This window comes from Gallus gallus, chromosome 11 (genome assembly GCF_016699485.2).
Source record: "Gallus gallus isolate bGalGal1 chromosome 11, bGalGal1.mat.broiler.GRCg7b, whole genome shotgun sequence".
In the NCBI taxonomy this organism is placed as follows: domain Eukaryota; kingdom Metazoa; phylum Chordata; class Aves; order Galliformes; family Phasianidae; genus Gallus; species Gallus gallus.
The window spans coordinates 11,263,325-11,285,125 of record NC_052542.1 but is presented as its reverse complement, the minus strand read 5'-3'; the positions used below and the strand labels follow the sequence as shown (position 1 = coordinate 11,285,125).

The 21,801-nt window shown below is 39.9% G+C and overlaps 1 long non-coding RNA gene across 1 annotated transcript; it reads left to right on the top strand.

Moving 5' to 3' along the window:
• Nucleotides 1-741: 741 nt before the first annotated feature.
• Nucleotides 742-5,993, top strand: LOC121106555. The gene is made up of 3 exons (XR_005839079.1): nt 742-2,264; nt 5,058-5,200; nt 5,775-5,993. It is a non-coding gene; the product is annotated as an uncharacterized LOC121106555 (long non-coding RNA).
• The last annotated feature ends 15,808 nt before the right edge of the window (nt 5,994-21,801 follow it).

Genomic DNA, 21,801 nt, shown 5'->3' with positions numbered 1-21,801 from the left:
AGAACTTGGAAAGGTATGCCCTTCCAAATACATCAAACCACTCCATAAATGTCCTTTTGAAAGATGAGGCAATTCTAGAGACTTTTATAAACAATCCAAACAACTCACTCAGTAGTAACTGAAATGGACTCAAGCAATTTGATGCCTTTCAGGCGTTTAGTTCTAACAGTGCTTAAGATGCATTATTAGGTAAGGTAATTTACTCTCTTCAAACGACCAGGCTGGTTAGGCTTGGGCTACAAGCCGGTCATTGAAAGTGCAGCCAATTCAGTGGCGTCTAACTTGCCCTCATGCTTTGTATGCCAGCTCTAAAAAGAAGGAGGTTTACTTTGAAGGAGTGTAAATCTAGTAACTAACTTGAAATAACAGAAGGGGTAACAATTTGGGCAGCTGTCTGTATGATCCGAGGATGCTGCAGCCAGTACTTACACAGGAAGCTAAATAATTCACAGCCTTTCCTCACAGACTCAAGAGTCCCATGTCTCCTACCAGGAGAACCCTGAGGGAAATGTGATATTCTGACAAATAAGGTCCACCTTCAAGGAGCTACCAGCTGTAAGAAAGCTCTTGTTCAAAGAAACATTTCCCCCAGTGCCCTGGAGGCCTGACAGATTGAATGAAGCACTTAAAATACACTACAGATGCCTTCATCACAGGAAAATAGCATACTTAAAATCAAACAAAAATCACCCAAACCTGCTTTATGACGTATCCAGAAGAAGTTCCTTGGCAGACCATGTTCTTGCCACCCCGGCTACGCCTGCAGACTGCCTCCTTCAGTGCCACACTTTGGTATGCCAGCAGCTGTTCCCATTTGTCTCTGACTGGGAGACAAACAGATAAAATGTGAACTCCAAATGTGACATCTATTAAGGCTCTACAGTTAAATTTTAAGAAAAAAATTAAGGAAGTTCCTCTGTAGATTCAGGTTATAGTGTTATAAAGAGAAATGCCCACTCTCTCCCAAAGGCCCAAAGCCCTTATCAGATATGTCCTTATAAATGCAACCAAGAATTCACTTGATATCTCTTTGTATTCAATCTGGAACATGTTCACCACTACCATTGCTCCCTCCCTCCCCAGCACCATGATGGATTAGTATGAAGCACTGACAGTGGAGTCTTGGCTCCCATTCCCACTGTAGGTGCAGAAAGCCCCAGGATTAATAATTTCGTGATGAGAGAAAGGACAAAAACTACCTTGCTTTTTTTTTTTTTTTTTTAAACTGTCCTTGTGCCTAAGTAATAAAATAAATTCCTTGTAACTTAAAACATCTGAGGAGGAGAAGGGAAAAAATAAAGAAGAAAAAATTAAAGGTTTGAGTGGTATGAACCGTCAATCCTCCTAACCAGAAATTGGGCCACAATAACTGGGCAGAGCAATGGGATTCTGCATGACTGCTCCATTTTTCACATTGTTATTAAAAATAATTTTCCCAGATTTTTTAGCAGTAGACGTTTTTGAGATTTGCCTGCTTTTTGTCCTCAGATCTTTCTTTGAGTTTTGCCACAGACCCTATTCCACAGCAGGTTCCTTGCCTCCTTTCCCCTTTACATTTGGAGCGCTTTGGCCCTTCACCCATTTAAAGGGGAAGGTCTCTTGCTGCTCCCATAGGCACTGCTTGCTCCCTGAATATTTAAATAGCCCTGCTCCTTTGTGAGCTATGAGACACCTACATCAAGGACGAAAGGATCTAAGCAACGATCACAATATTTAGATCTAAAAAGTTGTTGATGGCCAAGTTCACCCTCAACTTAGTTTCTGTGAATTTGAAAGACTCGCATGTGGGATACATTTGGTCCTCTGTGTTAAAACTGGTGGGCTGACACATAATAAGCAGAGACATTTGAGGGAGTTCAGCATCTTTCAGGGTAAGGATTTTTAGATCTGTACCTTTGTTCCCCAAAGAGGTAAATGAATAATGAAATCTCCCTGCAGTGTGAACAGCTGAACTTAATATAGAGGAAATTTCTCAAAGAAGTGCCCTGGTGCCTAGCAAATGTGCCTGTCAAAAAGGGTTGCTCCTTTCTGGGTATTTGTTTTAGCAAGTCCCAGCCTACAGGATTACACAGAGTGGCTGAGGATAGATTTCTGCTTTAAGCAGGTTTTCATTTTGTAGCTTTGAAAATTACACTTTTCATTAGCATAAATGTGACAGCAGATTAAAGAATGAAATTCTATTTAACAAAAAGAACTTCAAGCTAATAATTCTTCAGATAACCAAGATACGAAGTTCCGAAGATCAGCACAATTTCTTCTAACAGGTAATCCTTTCTTCTCCACAGTAGCAATTGTCATTTTTTTACTGTATCTGTAAGACTGTCTCTCTACATCAGATTGAATGCTTCCTTTCTTCGGCTTCAAGTGTTTTGGACAACTGACAAAACTACTCAGATATCTGATCATACAAACCATGTCTTGAGAGAAAATTACAGTCTTTGCAATTTAGAAAGGAGCAAGTTAAACCCTTCTGTCATTCCTTATCATCACTAAATTGACCTAAATAAATAGATTCTGCTAGTCAACCTCAGGTAGCAACACTGATTCATATTTTTAATGGTCGCCACAGTACAGATGATTCCCTGATAACTGTCAGCTGCAGGAGTTATCAAAACCAGCATCAAAATTTGTAAGATGCTTTGATTTCTAACTCTAGAAATACAGTGCCCATACAGACACTGTTTTAAAACAACGCCAGCAAAAAGACATTTACAGGAGTGTAACATGTTAATGGGATTTATTTTTTCCAGTCCAAAGGGAGGTTACCTAAACACAGGGCACTGAATCCTGATGTTTTCTGTCAGTCAGCTCATCCTTAAGAGCAGGGTAGGTGTAAAACCACCAGGGCTGAATTCTCCCAGTGAACTCATTCCTCTGACAGATCCCCAGTTTCTTAAAAGTTTCAGACTGTTTCCAAGCTACTGTTTACTTTTGTATTTTTGTCAGCCAATCCACAGCAGGAAAACAAATAGGGTCGACTAGTTCTAAACAGACTGCCAATAAAAAATTTAAGCACCGCTATCTGGAAGCAGAGTTTAAACAGAATTTTAAACTAAATCAAAATGTCAGAGTAAAGGGCCATCAGTGTAACAAGCTCTGATGCACTGCACTTTACCTAAGATATTGCAAAAGAACTTTATCCTTCCTGAACTTGAGAAACTGTAATTCAGACATTGAATCCTTTGTGCAGTGGTTGCTGCTCAATGGCCTATGGAGGACAAGAAATGTAACACACCATTGCCTGTGCCCTGAGCAGATGCTTCTTCAGCAGAAAACTTAGGCAGAGGAGATGGATTTGTTTCAGGAAACAGCCCATGTTGACACAGGGGATGCCTCCAATTTCATTGGCAGAGCCCTTCGGAGGAACACTTCTTTCTTACTGTCAGTGGTAACTTTAAGAGCTGGCATCTTAGGACACGTGGCAGAGGTGTGCATGCAGGGGAAGTTTTCCAACACTCACCATTATATTCTGTTAATATATTTGCCACTGCTATATATTCTGCCACTATTGTTCTGAATAGACAGAGCACACAAAAGGGATTTTATTTTTCTTCCTAGAATAACTCCTCTCTGGATTAACCACTTGTAATCTGCAATCCAGCCTCCAGATGGAGAGGTATACAGGGTAACAGCTCTGCTGCATGGACAGATCTCCATGAGTTTAAAAAAAAATCATCCCCAAGGAACTTCTACATTTGTACAGTGTCAGGGCAATGTTTTGAAAGCCAACAGCAGATAAAACTTGGTTAAAGCAGGTTAGGGGAAAAGGCTGCTTCAGGTATGCCTGTAACACCGGGATGTGACAGTTATGAATCTCTGGCTATAAATCACTCAGTAGTTTTCCAGCTGAGTTGAAAAATAAAAGCGAAGTGCCGGGCTTTACAGTACACCCTACATTGTTTGTTTTGTCTGCCAAGTCTATTCCTCTTCCTTCAATGGAGCGCCTGTGGCTTGTGAATGACTTCTTAGCCAGTTCTGTCTATCTCTATCTGAGGCCCCAAACTAGCATTTCTGAAGTGTCATACAAGCTGAAAGCCTGTACTTCTGTTCTTCAGCCCTTTGCAGACACTAGAGTGTTTGTGTCTAAGTATTCATGCAATTTCAGCAAGTACTCAGAGAATGAAAACATCAGCCCTTCCATGTAAGCACACATATTCAGAAAGCAGAGTTTAATTTTGAAAATCCAAACATAAAAAGGAATGGAATCCACTCAGCAATACTGAAGCTTTCCTACCACTAATTGGAACCATTCCTTTCCATGCTATATATCAAGAGGGGATCCTGTTCCTTCCCACTGCAGGCAGCACCACTAAGCCTGGTTTCAAGTTTCTTCATCTCTCAGAACCAGATATGACCATTACCCAGGCACTTTGCTGGAGCTCATTAACAGCTTTTCCCAATGTGTGAAACATTTCTTTTACTTTGCCCTTAAGGAAGAAACGGGTGGAATAGGAAACAAAGGCATTGAAATAGTTATCATTCTTGAAATCCCCAGGCAGTTACAGTGGGAGGCACTGCACGCAGCACATCAGTCTGTTTGGCCAAACACAACCACCTAGGATCCAGGGGCACAGCTCTTCCCACTCAAGATACAAGCAGCAACGCATAGTAAAGAGAGAACAGAGCCTCACACGGGTACAGGCTGATAGAAAGTAGACTTGAAAAGTAGGACGAAGACTCTTCTTACATCTTCTTAACATAATTTTCTCTTAGTAATGCAAAAAAAAAAAAAAACCCACACCCTAAATCACTATCAATCAAAGCATTCAGTTTTCATGGCCCAGACAGAGGCAGAAAACTGAACACAAATCCCCAAACACAGCACTTTCCACATTGGCTACTCCCATTGCTGGCAGAACAGATCACTCTCAAGATGTGTTTGGTAAGGAACTCTGAGATCTCTTGTGAGCTGTACGGAATTCCAAAGATTTGTCAAAGTGCTCCCCAACATCCCAGTGGAGGAAAAGCTTCTCTGAGGTCAAGAGCTGAGCAGTAGCACCCTTTTCTGCCACTCCTTGTGCAAAAAGCTTAGACTTGACCAAGCTATTTTATTTCAGGGTCTCCATGCAAAGAACAGAAGTCACACTGTGCCTGCCAAAGTCCAGAAGCTTTCCTGCACTGTCAGGCACATACCATGTCAAGCATCCAAGCAGTTGGAGTTGAAAGAAGAAAGAGGGGAGAAGGAACGAATGACAAGCAGGTCAGTGCAACAGAAGTGTTTACCTTGGGATTTTAATTAAGTTTCACACAAATCTGAGGAAGGCCCAACACTAGCAGGCTGTGTGTGTACTATTCTAGATTACATAGAAAAGGGCCACATCTTGCTGTGTTTTGAAGTGTTCCCCTTCACTGAGATTTATTATCCAGTATACTAGTTTATCCTTCTTGATGTCTGCTCAGGCTTCTCAATTTAGCTCTCCATTACCATTCAGCCTGTAATGTTGCTGATGTGAGGAACACTCAGGCACACAACGCCCCTTTTTCAAGAAACAAGTTTGATAAAAGAAGGGGCCTTTATTCAGAATTCAGTACTAATGTCACTAGGTAAGTTGTTCGTGTCAGACCATTTGTGTTTTTCCTCATATGGATTTGATTCACCAAAATGCCTCATAAGTAATAACAAGGTAGGGCCTTGAAACTCCTTACAAAAGCTAAGTAGTAGGAGAAAAGCAGTAGTATTCAGCAGAAACAGCACTGAAAACTGCAAAAGTTTGAGCTATACTTCCAAAAAATCAGATCTGTGAATTTCTAATTTCTGTCTTCTATGCTTTCAGAATATAATTTCATTAAAGCACACCACTGTGAGAATTCTCAGCACTGTGAGAGTACAAGGCAGGCTAATGGGTGAAATTCAGCCCCACTGCATAGGGTCAGTCTGGAGGAAGATCTGCCATCGACTTCAGCTAGCTGACCCTGACCCCTCCATCAATCCAAAGCAGGCTTCATCTTGAAGTGCCATCATTCTTGGCTTTCTTCTGTCAGGATAGTTCATAAGTCAGCTGTAGCAATTTGCTATTAATTTGCTTCTCAATTATCTCATATTATGAGCAAATCATGTACATGAAAGGAAAATTAATAAATCCTCACACGTCACACTTTGCTTTCTGCTGTTCTTACTGATTCTTTTTTCTAGCTCCTATGACTCAGCTCAGTCTGATCTCTACTTCTGCCTTGTGCAGAGAGCTGCAGACCACACTTCCACAACGCAGCCAACCTACACAGTGTCCTCACTTTCACAAGGAGATGCTCGTGTAAACACTGGCATACAAGTAATCTCCTTTCATTTTGTAGATCGGCCTGCATGTAGAAATGCACTTATTTGAGTTTACAAGCAAGGTTAAGAGATGTGTATTTCATACTTGAGATATTCAGTATTTCACTGCTTTGGAGAAACATTGTTTTTAAAGGCTCTTCCAGCAACCGTGTTTGAAGTGCATAGCTTGAGACAGATTTGAACTGTACTTAAAGTATCACTGTTAAGATTGGCAAGACCTTAAACGCTGCTAAGAGATACCACCACCATTTTGCTCATTACTTACTTACCTACGACTTCTGTGTTACCAACAATTAAAATGCTGTGTGTGGAGATTTCTGCATCACACTCTTGCTACTGTAATGAACAACACGGCAGCTTTATTTAAGACTCTGATATTCACTTACAATGTAGAGCACCAGTCCTTACAGGTACCTCTACCATTACAACAAGAGTAGTATGACTGACATCAACAAGCCCGTCCATGTGAGCACAATTAAATATCCCTGTATATGTTCGCTTCAGGCAGGTTACTATGAGGCTTAGCTTACATTTAACTTCTGGGGAGCCAAAGGTTTGATATTCCTTACCACACTGCTGCAAATTAGCCTGCAGAGCACTTGATTTGCTTAAAATCAATAGAATTCTTTCGAGCAATTTTACTCGTATCAATAATGCAACATTTCGCCAGTACTAAAATAATCTAATCTAGAAATTATTTCCCTAAAACTTGACAATGATTTTAGGTACAACGTTAGATTTTTTTTTTTAATTGGATAAATAATAGCTCAAAGGCAGACATTTCTAAAATTAGTTGTTTTGCTTCACTGAGGCTGTCATGAAAAACAAAGCTTGTTCTCTTTCCTGCACCACGCAGCACATTTTAAAACAATTTCTATTTATTTGCTTGGTATTTTTCTATAAGAAGCCCAACAAATTATTATAACGTGCATTTCATACATTACTAAATTAGATGTCACCTGTTCTTCTAGTGAGCAGTAAAGATCGAGCATTGTCTAGTCAGAGGCAAAAACTCAACCAAATATTAATAGCTGAATTAATTCCAGCAGTACAATACTAAGGCCCAGCAAAACATCCAAGGTCACTACGCTTCAGATGGTGCACCAGTACAGTTACAGGAATGATGCCTCCTGGCATTTTCAATTTCTTACAAAGGGTTGTATTTGGAACCAATCAAATTAAGAAGCTGGCAGCTGCAATTTGCCTACAGAATTAAATTTAAAGGAATCTAACTTCAGTTTTAAGCGGTGATTTGACTGCACTGATGTGAAGCCACCATTACTGGCTCTTGATTTTCAATAAATGATGATCACAACGTATCATAAATTCAATCCAGACAAAACCAACTGGTTGCTCATACAGATTTTTTTTTCCATATACGCATCCACTGATTTAAGCCTTTGCTAACAGAGTCAGCAATCAGAAAGATAACAAAAGGACCCTACAGGAAGCAACTTCTGACATCATGGCTGCCTCAAGTATTCTGCATTCTGTCACACTAGGGGCATTTTAAATGGCAATTTATTGCATTTGGTAATTTGGTAATTATGCTCATGCAGGGCATACCCATACATACACACACATACTGATGTTTCTACATACATGTGTGGAATATGTAAACATAAGCTTACAACTATAGCAGAATTTTTGAATCTGTGCACAAGTGAGTGCACTCTGTGCTAACTGCTGTCCCAGAATCCTAAGGCTGTTTTTCCAACATAGCCAGGAATTTCCTGGAAGCCTGCCAGTCGCAGGTCGCAGCGCCTAGCTTTGCACTCACACAACCAAAGCCTGTCTACAAACACAGTGTATTACAGGAAGGCCCCAGCAGTTATCCCAACAACTTCCCTGCTCAGCTAAAAGATCATCTGTGCAGCACAGGGAGCTCAGAGGGGCTTTAGACTATCAGATATCATATATCGACCCAGTGGGAAGAAAAAGAAAAGCCCAACAGACGACCCAACACAGAAAGCAAACACTTCCAGCTCTCAAAAAACAAACAATGCCCAGAACTGGATGTTGGAAGATGAATACCGGCCAGCCTGATGGGCAGCACAACTCACTGAGTAGGACATGCAAGAACTTTGCTCTCTGTGTTACCACCACCTTTCCCAACAGACATCTAAAGCCTTTGCTGAAGATTTCTACCAAGAAGTTCTGTGCTTTTGGAACTTACTTGAGCCCAACAAAAGTTTCTGAATTACATTCGGGAACCAAGGAAGCATCTGCCTTCAAGGTAGATTTCCTTTAACCAATGGCATATTTCCAGTGCAACCACTGCAAATCCCATACAGATATTCCATTGAGTTGTTCCAAAAAAATTACTTCCAAACCACGTAAAATGCAGTTTAAAACTTCCTGTACCTCCATGTTATTCTGTATGGTTTTTGCATTAAAAAATGGACTCTTAATATAGTCTTCTTCCCATCCATCCCTCCAGTGACCTTACTACAAAAACCCATATTTTGCCGTGTTTGGCTTTTGTCCATCTCACTGTGGTTCCTACCTACCTGATTTATCCTTCTGACCTCCATCAGTTTCAGTTTAAAGCTTTTACTACTGCATTAGCACACCTGTGACCAAAGTGGTTTTTCCCTTCTAAGTTTTCTATTTTGATGAAAACCTAAACCACTGCAGCATGGTATTGATGATCTAAATATTGCAACCTTCATAAATAAGTTATCAAGCATGTTCTTCTATTTGTATTTGCATGTACCTATACACACGTGTAAAGTTAAAAGCAGAAATGACTAAGATTTTTGTCACTCTAAAAATACAGTAGCTCCTGAGCAGCTTCAGCTGAACAAAAACATCTCTAAAAGCACAGATGCTCAACGCACTGGTCCACTATGTGTCAGCATGAAGCTGGTGCAAGGAAGAATATGGAGACATCAAAGATTTTTCTTTTGGCTGTAAAGAGAAAGGAGAAGGAGAGGTACTGAGCAACCAACAATTACAGAGCTTACACTAAAAAAACTCCAGACTCAGTCCAAAACACCAGCAATCCTTCCACTGGACTTTCTGATATCGGACGGACTGTGAAGCACACGGTGATTCTTAAATCATTTCCCTACAAAATACTTCCCATATTTATAGAAGTTAAGCTGTCAATTGTGAAGTCTCTCCAACGGCTTGCTTTCCAAGCAGGAAAAGGAAAGCAGAGATCAGAGTGATCCGGCAAAATCAAACGACTCAAAGTGTTATTTAATAATATATGATTTCTCTTGTCAGAAATATCTCTAACGTTACCTCTGGAGAAACAGACACATTGTGCATGACAGAAGATGCACCATTTGTTTTTACCTTGGAGCGTGACCCAAATAACGACTGAATACCCACGCCACACCAGAGCCCCAAGTAATTCCAGTGGGAAGTCCAGCAGTCCATGGCCCAAGGTGGCTCCAGTATCACACGGCATCAGATGTGCCACCGTGATGGGCTGAAATGCACTCACACCTCTGGCCACCGTGAAGCTCCATCGAGCCCCACGCTCAGGCCCCTCAGGCTCTTTAAGTGCCTGAGTTGCTTGCATGTTATTTTTCCCTGTGGTGAAAGCAACAGGCACATCAAAGCAGGTAACATCTCTCTTCCACAGTAGAGCCATAAAACAAACAATTCAGAAATGGTTATGTTCCCAGAGATTAAAAAATCCTGGATGACAAATTAATTCCTCAAAGTGATAAAGTGACATGTTCTCGCAATTTCTTTGAAGTGAAGATCAGGAGGCACAAACCTGACAAGGCTCAAGCACCAGCAGCACTTTCATATAAGACTGTGATATGTCTGGGGCCATTTATACAAATGGGCCCAGACGTATCATGAAAACATTCTGTTTAGAAAAGCAAAAGCAGAAATTCAGCTATCTTTCACTTGCAACAGCAGCACCCTTAATTCCAAAATTCAATTTAAAAGGGAACTATAATCCACAACTATTCCATACAGAAAGCATTGATTATGTTTTCAATGCCACCAGCATAGCACTCATTTAAGATTTCAAATGCTTTCTTCAAGGAAGTGTAATCCTGAGCTTCATTTTTTTCTCTATTAAAAATAAAAAGCTACGTTGTCAAAGGGTAAATGAGTACAGGGATTTTGCAAAGATTTGAGGTCTCCATCTTGCACAACCACTGGCATTAGAAGGCACTGGGAATGCAAACTTCATGACCCCAGGTAGGAAAAGCTGAGGAATAACAAATGTGAAAAAGGAGGTTTGGCAGGTTTCTTTCTTCAGCTTCAGATATTTTTGGGAGTCCCATGTAATGCAGGGGGAGCAGGGAGGACAGATACTCCAATAAGGCTGTATTCTAGAACAGACCTCATTATTGATGGCATATGTCTGTTCAGACTGAACTTTCAGTGACAAAGCTTTATACGTCAAAAATAATCTTCATAGAATCACTGAATATCCCAAGTTGGAAGGGGCCCACAAGGACTGCAGAGTCCAACTCCTGGTTTCACAGTGGACCACCCAAAACCCAAACCCTATGGCAGCTTGGCGCCGTTCCCTATTCCATACCCACCATGGCTTGGGGCAGCATCTAACTGCACCTGGCCCTGCCCTGACACAGCTCCACGCTGTTCCCTCAGGCCCTGTCGTTGTCACCCGAGAGCAGAGCTCAGCACTGGCCCACACTCCCCGTGAGGAAATTAAGAACATAAAATTGCATCAAAGAGTTTCTTTGCACTGTCCTGGAAATTACTGACTCCTTCCTGGTTACTCAAGTTCAGGGATCTCTGCCACACAGATGCTATAGGATCATCCCAACATTAACAAGTGGTAAAGGAAACATGAAAAACTTGTGGTTGCAAGCGCAGTACACAGCTTTCCACTTCCATTCTGCACATTTCTCATTTTTCCCAGCACCTGACAATGATAGACTCCTCCACGAGAATCATCTGTGATACATTACTTTCACTATTAAAACTTAGGAGAATTGTAATGTGCATGCTAAATCACAAGCACCTTGATGAGCTAATTCACCATCTTCTCGCTGATTTCAGAAGGGTCTGTGGCACGTTCTCCTCCAGCTCTCATAATTCTCATTCTGTTCAATGCAGGTGAAATTCAATAAATACTGTAGCTTAAAGTACAATCAGGGCTACAGATTTCTGAGAAAGATCTCTTCAGAAATCTCATTACGTAATGCCATATGTAGATACACAAAACCTCACGGTGCATTCATATTGTGAGAGTAGAAATTAACACTGCCATTTCAGGTATTACTGCCTGGTAGGAATTTGCAGGTGTCAAATTTATAATTGCTACCAGTACCTCTGGATCTTACCCTATGTATTATCAGAATCAGCAAGGAAGCATTTAGGCTTTGACAGTTGTTCTTGTTTTTCAGTTCTTGCTTTGTTTCTGGATCGATGGACAGATAGCTGTAAACAGATTTTTGCAATGCTGTCTTAACACAATTACAGCACACGGAATTGATTGACTGTCTACGGGACAGGCTATTTTGTAAAGGCAAGACCCTGAAAGCAAAATCTGAATCGCAGCTTGTGATGTTTGGATAGTAATGCAGAAAAGCAGCCTCTGTGAACTATCCCTTGAGAATCCAAAATGAACTACTGCACCACTTTTTAACATACTATGGATTCGTGAAAGCTACTATTTATAGGAAAAGATGTAAAACTATACCATGCATTTAAAGTTCAGATTATAACATCTTTTGTCCTACCTCAGAGTGAAGGAGTCAGAAGAAAAAGCAAGCTAATATGACACGTTATTTCACAATGCACTAACAATACCATAAAAAGAAATACAAAAGTAGTCCACATTGGATTTTTGTTGTTGTTGTTGTTTTCTTTATGTTATTTTTCTTTTTTAAGAAAATCTAAAGGAGCAAATTCTCATACTGGTAATGAAACCTTCAGCATTCAGATATGCAAGAGACAAGTGCTTCGCTGCAAGTAATGAAGAGCTATTTTGAATTCTTTAGCCTTCAGGAGGTTTTTGTTGGATGACAGCCTAAAAGTGATTTATATATATATATATATGGGAATATATCCATAATCATATATATAAGTACATAATGAAAGTATATAAACACAGGAATTCCAGCAAGATGCTACCCAAACGTATTTGAGAATTAATAAAACAGAAGTCAGTTGATATTGTGACTCAATGCGTTTCTTCGGATAAAACAACCTTTCAGTTTTAAAAATAGAGTTTATCTCCACCTACAGAACTATGTGACACAAACACCAAACGGAAAAGAAACTATTATTTTAAGAGAGTCTATAATCCTACCTCAAAGGATTTGCTGAAACACTGCATCCCCATAGAAAACATTTGTTTCTTGCATATGAGAAAGCTGCTTTCATTACCAGTGAGTAAAATCAGTTCTTTAGATTGAAATCAATAACAGTACGTTCTTAAACTTTTCCAAGACTAAAAACTAACGTTCTTCTGCATTCTTGGTGTCCATCCCTTAGCAAGAGACAAACAGCTATCGGAGCACTCACAAATGTTTTGCCTCCCAATTTTATTTTGAGGGCATACAACAATGGCAGCACTTGGGATTCTTACAAACCATTTTTTGCATCAATGCTTATTTTTCTTCAAGATATTTTTAAGATTAAAAAGGACAATATAACATAAAATTATCTTAATTTTTAAAATAGAAAAATCTTAAAGGTTGGGTGTTATCAGGGTTGGATTATTTTCCTTTTTGCAGAGCACTGTAAGGCTCAGAATAATGTATTTTGTTCAGACAATGAAAGAAAGGATTAAAAAAAAACCATCGCTATACATTAACTGCCATTCACCTCAGTCAGAAATATATCATTCTAAGAGCAGCAGTATGCTAAAAAAGGTAAAATTCTATTCTTCTTCCCCAGGAAAGGGGGTTGGTGAGCATCAACAAACCTGCTGCATCCTGTATCATTAGAGGACAGCAGCTTGTAGGTGGGTATCTCTGCTAAGAGGCAGACATAATTGCTCTTAGCCCCACATACTCTTCTGATTGCAGCTGCAGCATAAGGACATCTGCAGACTTTGACCATGCACCAGTTCTCTACAGCCCATGCACAAGCAGAACACGTAGGGTGCATTCCTGATCTCACAGTACTCCAACTCAAGTTTTCTGTAGCACGAGATAAACGATCAGCCCTCCTGATGACTCTGTTCACCACTTAGCTGAAGGATTGCACAGCAGCCAGCTTGCACTCTGTACCTGGGGCCAGACTAATCTGAAGAGCAAAGCAGCTTGAAAATGGATTTACAGGCACCATTTAAGCTTTGATACAAATTCTTATTATAATGTACTTGTGCTACTGTTAGCTCAACTCATCTTTTGTCCCAACTTATGTAGGAAAAATCAAAGTTCACTGAGCAGAACGCTTCTTGACTGTGAAGGAATCACAGTTCCCTTCTGTGTTTAGCTTTCCCCCAAACAACTCTCAGCTCTGCATCAGGATCCTCGCTCCTGGGGACAGACTGTCTCCATATACATGTTTAGAAAAAGCAAGTTTCAGGAACTCTCACTGCACGATGCCATGGATAAGCCAGAATAAATGACACATTTTTAGTGAGCTACTAAAGCTACTTTTGCCGTCAATTTTAACCATTGGCCCTATGTACTGATGACCTGATAGCCCAGCTTTCCCAAAATGCTCCCAGGGAGGCATTTCATCTATCACTTCATTTTTATAGCAGCCTTGAGGTTGAAGAACCTTGGGGCATCCTACGATATTAAACAAAATAAAATGCCTAAGCATACAACGGAAGTTACAAGTGCAGTCGAAGAGATAACATCTGCTGCCTAATGCCAAATAAAGCTGCTGGTTATTCTTCAGAACTTAACTGTAATGGTAATGAATTTCTTCGACAAAAGCATAAAATTGAGTACGACTGAGAGCCAGAAGAGGTCATCTAACCTGTATTTGCAAGGGTCTTCTAGAGTCCAAAGAAATCATCATCAAAGAGGAAGAAAGAAACCCACGGTAATGGGTACAACTGATGGCTTTGAGAAAGTTTACAAGAAATTACAATAACAGCTCACAGGAATCCTTTCGCTCTCCATAATAAAACCTATTCCTATTTGGAAACTACATGCACCTTCAGCAAGCTGAAATACCAAATTCTACTGATCATATGCTATTTAGTTAATAGCAATTTTGTCCATGTCTTTTCAATAACATAACCTTTGCTGTAACATTAAGACCCCCAACTTAATGCTACCGAAGTGGCATGAGTCTGTTATTGTACCTGCTGACACGACTCTGGATTTGATTTTTGTACATCACACTCTGGATTTGATTTTTGTACATCACACGTGCAGTTGGAAAGAAACAACCAAAACACACACCTCTGTTCTTGCTTCTGTCAGACTGAGTAGATAGATAACATAACTCTTCCTGGAGGTACTTGACAATTCCTGAGAAATGACAAACTAGCCGTTCACATAACAGATCTTGTCCACATATATTACTGCTAGAAATAGTCTCCATTATAATCTATGCTACTAAACTCAGCAGGTCTTCTAGCTGTTAAGATATTTTGATTTGAGTCCAATGAATTAACCGAGCTTGTCATCAGCTTTCTGCCTTGTATTAGTTTATGCTATCTATATGTACTTCTCTAACCTTATTATGTTTTGCTGTACCCAACTCATTGGTGGGGCTTCTCCACCAGACTGACAACACTGGGAACAAGCATTAGCAGAGCTCTTGTAGCCCAAGGGGAAGGAGGGCTGCTCACAGTCCTTCCTCTTCCTCTTGCATGTTACCCCAGGGACTCACTCTCATCTCTGAAAAATAAGGGCTCTGTTCTACCAAGATGCTGGCAGAGATGCCTTCTTACCTTTGAGACTAACATAAATAAAAACTGACATTTTATTTTGTGGACAACTCATCATTTCTGTTCAGCTGAAGGCACACAGGAAAAGATGAATAACAAAAGTGTCCAGTTGGCTTATTTTTGATGTCTGCTACGCTTCCTGAGTGTAAACTCCTGGGGACCTGCAGATACACTTGACCATAAATGATGAGTGACCTATTAATGAATTGAATCCACCCACACAGAATTTCAAGCGCACAGAACGCAGACTGCAGAAATGCTGTGCACACCCGACGTGCATATGCAAGCACTGTGTCACTTCTTAGCAGCCACTGCTCCAAGTGTCTGAGTGCTGCGACACAGAAACTTTAGCTAGCACAGCAAGATCATGACAGGAGCCTGTGAGTCAACTGTCACATAAAGAGTGAATTATAATGATGTTCCTCATAATGAGAAACTTTCTAGACTTTTCTCTACTATTAGGGAAAGATGTTTTAAAGTAAATTCTGCTCTTACAGTTCTGCTAGTACTCCCATGGTGATTTCTTCTCTGAATTTCTACACAAATCAGCCGAATTCATTTCACGCATCTGACACACTGACTTCACACAGGATCATAAAGTTTACCAGATTTTGTATTTTATGCAGTCAATAAACTGTAACTGGCACAGAAACATGGTAATACTAGAAAAAATAAATAAATGAAATTACGTAAAGAGTCCTTTCTCAGTTTGGACTAAAACAGAAACTTGCTTGTATTTAAAGCCAACCAATAGCGAAGTGTTGATGTGCCCAGGAAGTCTTATCAGATCTTCCTAAGACAGTTTAAAGTTAAAAGCTCTTTAAAATACAACAGCCCAAGATATTCTGGGGACTTCGAAACCTCACTCTCTGGTGCATACTAACTACTATCTGGGACGTCAGCTGCGTAAATAATCTTTTAGAACTGCAGTGCCCAAAGGAACTGACTGAATATTACAACAAGTACACAACTGGTGTGTTTTTGTGGGGATTTCATGTTAAAGAGGTTCCAAGCAACCTTCTCCAGACTCTTTCTATTTCAGTTCTATGGATGGCAAATCCTCTGCTGCTCTCAGTGCACATTCCTCAATGGCTACTCCCACCTCTGCTTGGCTCCCAGTGGGTCAGCACTGCTCACTCCCTTCAATCCACACATTACATACCATGACATGTTTTTTCCTAACTGCTACTTAATTTCCTTAGAGTTTCATTCCACACCAGAAGACAAATACAAACCATAAGGTTACCACGCATCAGAGCTCCTTAAAAAAATACCTATTTAGTATAGACAATAATTAACCTATTGTGTCCTCACAAGATATAATGTTATTAGACTCTGAGGAAGGTCTATGCTTTCAGCTGAGGATTCTTTCTCACTGACACACACAAAACAGATCCAAAATTAGTCATCAGCAGAAATGATCAAAGGACTCATGTACTTCTTGCATAGATATAACAGGAGCCAAGGCAGCGCTCTGGTGCTTTTTGACTCATTTTAATCCCGAACTCTGATCAGTAGACAATAACCATGCAGATGAAAGATGATACAGTTTTTCGTATATCCATCCTTTGAAGCAAAACATGGACAATTAACACAGATAATACTTCAGTGTCACAGAAGTGAAGGCTTTTTTTTTAGTTTGCTTTTGCAGGTGCTGTCAACAAAACAGACACTAATATATTACTTAGGCTTCACTAGCACTAGAAGTGATAACAAGCTCTACAGCACTTGCCTGCTACACTCAGTTCCTAAGCATTTGTACTTTCCTCCATATTCTAGTTTAGAGCTGCTATAAAGCCTGTCATATTTGATGGGAAATGCCACGGAGCTGCAATATCAGCAGCTTACATCATGAAAAGGGATGCTGTCCATTTCACCAAGGGCCACCTTCCCCATCAGCTTTGGTTTCTCTCCTCTTTCATTTCAGAGCTTCTTTTTCTCTCCTTATTTGTCTTCACTTCCTAGATAAAAGCGGAAGACAACTTGGAAATCGTGTTTTCTTTCTATATTTTTTTTTTTTCATTTTTCTGAAAATAGAACACACAGAGTGAAAGATTTTCAAACATAGCCTTTCTCTGCTCTGTTTATGAACTAATATCATATATGTAATCATACACACATTATTCTAGGATCCTCTAGGGCATAAAGACCCTGTAAAAACGCTTCCAGGTATTAACCAGGACAAAAGTAGCTATCCAACCTCCAACAAAGATTTTGCACCAGTAGCTATGCAAATGCCATTACTGTATATACAAATTATACATGCAAATGTTTGCACCTGCAAGCATGATATTTGCATATACAAATTAAGTTGTTGTAAAGTGTTTTTTTTTTTTTTTTTTTCCCATTCAGTTGCTGGTATTTTTTCTAAACCACAATGTCCACGTTTATTTAAATTGCAGTGAAAACCCAACATTTTGATTAATTGCTGGCATAACCTAAGAGCACTAGCAGTAAAACATCACCATATATAAGCATCCTGTCTACAGCTCCTTCAAGAAATGTAGCAACATCAGCAGCAGCACAAAACAAATCAAGTCAAATCAGATACCACCACCATGCCATGGTCATAGCAAAATACAAATTATTTTTTTTTTAAGCACAGGTGAAATGGTGCATTCACACCTGTTAAAAGCTAGGAAATATTCAGGAACATAGCAGTATTCACAGCTTCATGCTACAAGGCAGCTCCTCTGCTTGGAAGCTTTTCCCCATGGCCAGTTAGCACACACTGCCTGCAACTGCAGAGCCGTGCCCCACAAGCAGGAAACCCACTCAGCTCTTTACAAGCCCCTCTCCTGCCACTGTTTTGTAATAAGTGGTCTTTGACTTCCAGAGAATCTATTCATCTGCTCCCATCTCTCTGTCATTACGGTTACATGTATTGTACTGGAGAATTGGTTTACTGTGATTATTTGAGAACTCTAGGAGCCCATATATAATGCTAAAGTAAATAATTTCATTGCTTTCCCTTTTTTACAAATAACCAACTGGGTGATTACTTGCAATAGAAATAATGATTTGTGGAAATCAGGCTCGTGAAGTCACTGGTTTATTATAAAGCAGTTTATTTCATGCTTGTGATACTGCTCATGGAATTAAAGAAAAACCCCTACAGAACAAGAAACAGCTTATAAAACGTTGCATTGGAGCCTGAATCTTCAGTTCATTAGGCATAAAAATTCAGTTCCATTAGCTCTCTCCTTGAAGATCTCTCTTTTACACTAACCATGTTTAGCAGCAGTTTGCTCCAGCTGACCTTAATTTAATCTATTTTTCACAGAAGTATTGCTCCAGGGTTGAAACGTTGGGTGTTTTTCTTTTTTCTTTTTTTTTTTTTTTTTTTTTTTTTTGCTAACCACTGCATGTTGTGGTACTTGGCCCGAAAGATGTTATATCTTTCTGAGAACACTTTGCTTCGCAAAAACACTGTGGAAGGTATCATTTTTAAAAACATATAGCATAATTGATTTGTAATTATCAACAGGGAGAAATACAATTGCTTCTGTTTGCTAACCTAATTGTAAAATATATTGTTCCTTTCAAGTCTTAATGTATTGCCTCAAGTGATCACTACTTAGGCACCAACAGGCTAGAGTAAATAGAGCGACAGCAGGAAGGCTGAAAGATAGCATTACCCAGTTCTCTCTGTAATAAATGGCGCTCTCTTTCTGACTATTGTTCAGTCCATTAACGCAATTTCTGAGGGTTTTTTCCCTCAGTGGGACGCAGACCAGGTGTCAGCTCTTGGAAGCAGGATCATGCTTTGTAACATAATTTACCTTGCTGAAAATTGTGTGCCATATGCTTAGTTAAATGTGGGAAGCATCGAATTAAAGCACAAACATCACTCTGCATGCAGCCATGGGTGCCCTCCCATACACACGTGGGCACACACACACATACACACAATGGTTCTTACCATAGAAATTTCAGTACTTCAAACCATCTCAAACAACACTCAGCTACCTATCATTCTGCATCTTACTCCTCTGATATTCTTTGTTGAGTGCTTTGTGATTCTTAAGGCAACACTAATCTGAAAGCAGAAGTTTCCTTACACTAAAAATTCTGTCAGCATCAGTATCACAGATAAGCCTGAATACCTGTCTTTGTCACTAACACAGAATACAAACAGATAAGGAAAACAATAACAACATCAGTTGGCCTGAAGGGGGTGGTACATGGGGCACACTCTAAGCTATATGAAGTCAAAACAGTACCCACGCTTCAGTAGTCTTTGGAGCAGCTCCCTGGGGCACGGCTCCTATTTATGCTGTGTCCCCATTTGATCAGACAAAGTGTGTCTAAAAAGGGGGAAAATGTCCCCGTCATTTCTGGCATAAAAGATGGTTCCTTACTATCTCCTTCGTTTTTTGTATCAGCTAACGTGTTCGTACTTGCTTCCAATTTCATATTTTTATTCAGACTATGTGAAGAAAGATCTCCCAAAGGATTCGTTATAGAATTTTGTTAAATTTTTCTATCTTTTTAGGCATGAGAAAGACTTGAGCTAGAACTCTTGGGCAACATGAGTTATTGAAGCCAGATTCAGATTCAAAGCTGGTGACATGCAAGCTTCTCAGTTGTTGTGCCCAGATTCATTTATTTAATGTTCAGTATTGGTATGCACAAGAAAAACATGCATGTATTTTCAATTGAAAACTAAGTTTCCAATGCAGCAGGACGGATTTTAGCCCATTTTTCTGTAGTAGCTCTGTGCAGTCCTAAGATCCACCTGGCTGGGCTCTTCTCCAAAGACAAACTCTTCATATCTGTGTGAAGTACCAATGTAATCCTTTATAAAGAGACAGCTTTGTTTCAAAATCAAGCTCTAGTGACATCATAAAATAAATATGGCTACATGATGTTCAAGAATTAGACCTTCATTAAACATGTATAGACCAGTTTCTTGTTAAGAAATTAAAAATTAAGAAAAGCTAAATTAAATTCATAAATAATTCTCAAAAGGCTATTTTATATTAATAGTTGTTTTGTTGATTTGAATGGTCTCGCTGCTGTGAGCTTGCTGTCATTTACCCACTATATTCTCTCAGTATCATCAGTAGTTTCCTCAAATGTGAATACAACATCAAGCTGGAAGGCTACAGAGAGTATAAAAACTTTCCTTTAGTTGCATTATTGAGCCAGTAACTCAAACTGCTCAAAGTGTAGTGCTCAATGGATATATTCAGGTCACTGTAGTCACATCACCACCAGACTATGGTCTTGCTGCTATTATGGCACAGAAAATATGCTTAATGCTAAATTTACAGACATCAGTTATCTGACTTTGAAGTGAGAGACATCCACCAAGACAAAAAGCAGTCAAGCACACGACAAAAGTTTCTTTTTCCACAATCTAATGAAGATTAGCTTCTTCAGCTCCCAGTGATCATAGAGCAGCTGCCTGAAGTTCCCCCCCAGATGCACAGGACCCAACACAGCACCGAGTTGGGCATGCAACCCTGCAGATCACAAGGAGGGATTGATTCAAGGTCAGTAAACACTGAGCAGCACTGCTTTACGAGCAGCACCAGCTGGTAAGGATATACCCACAGCTTATCACAGGGCTACCTTTCTTTCCCTCGCTTTGAACAGCAGTTGCAGGGATTGCTGCAGCACCCTGGCAGTTCAGGGAGAGTGGTTCACACAGAACACCCCCCCACGCCATGAGCAACCCAGCAGCAAGCGATGGGAGGTGCAATGGAAAAATGTAACATGGTGTCTTAATCTCCAAAATACTGATATATGGCATAAACTAACAGATCTCACACAGAGATTTACAGGTTCTTAAAATACTAGTACACCTATGCATCTACTGCGAAGTGGTGCCTCTTCTGCTTACTGACCTTGGCAGTTGGGCTTCTTCCTGTAACTGTGCTTCAAAGCCCAGTTCTTGGCTGAGCAAACCAAGCAGATGTTGGACTTCATTTTTCCTCCTGCTTCTTTTTTTTTTTATCCTAAGAGCAACCAAAAACTGCTTGCAGTAAGGCATTTAATTTATTCATCTGTAAAGGGCAAAATATACATACAGGCTATTTTTTTCCACGCTATACCCTACTTAAGTCAATCCTCATACATAACATCACAATTTAAGCAAGTTTAGGGGATATTTCTGCTGGGTTTTTTGTTGCTGTTGTTGTTTTTTCCTGCTTGGGGAACAACACAGTCAGATCTCTAAGGCCACTTTGAAAACTGCATAAAAAGCTTAGAAGCATTCTTTTTATATACACATATATTTTTAAATATGATCACACCAAGCCATTAATGTCTGCATGATAAACTGGCAACTTTAGCTTCTGCCATTAATTCAACATCTAACAGTAATTTTAGCCAACACTCAGTAACACTTGGTGCTATAAGTAATGATGCAGTTCAAAAGCAGACTCTGACAGCTTAACCTGCACTGACCCAAACATACATAAGGAGTCTGGCTTTCATGTTAGACGATTTGGCTGATGCATCATAGCTACCCAGTAAAATACTTCAAAATGTCTCTGTCAGTCCTCTGGGGAGACTCAAGGAACACTTGAGAATTGTTCCAGCTAGATGAATAAATGTTATTACAATTCAAGCAGTCAACATAGTCACATGAAAAAATTCTCATGAGGTTTTCATATATGCACACGTGTATATTTTACATAGGCCCCCTTTATTCTGCCACCTCCACTCACTGAAAGCCAACCTTACTCTAACTCTACAAAACTCTATTTGCACT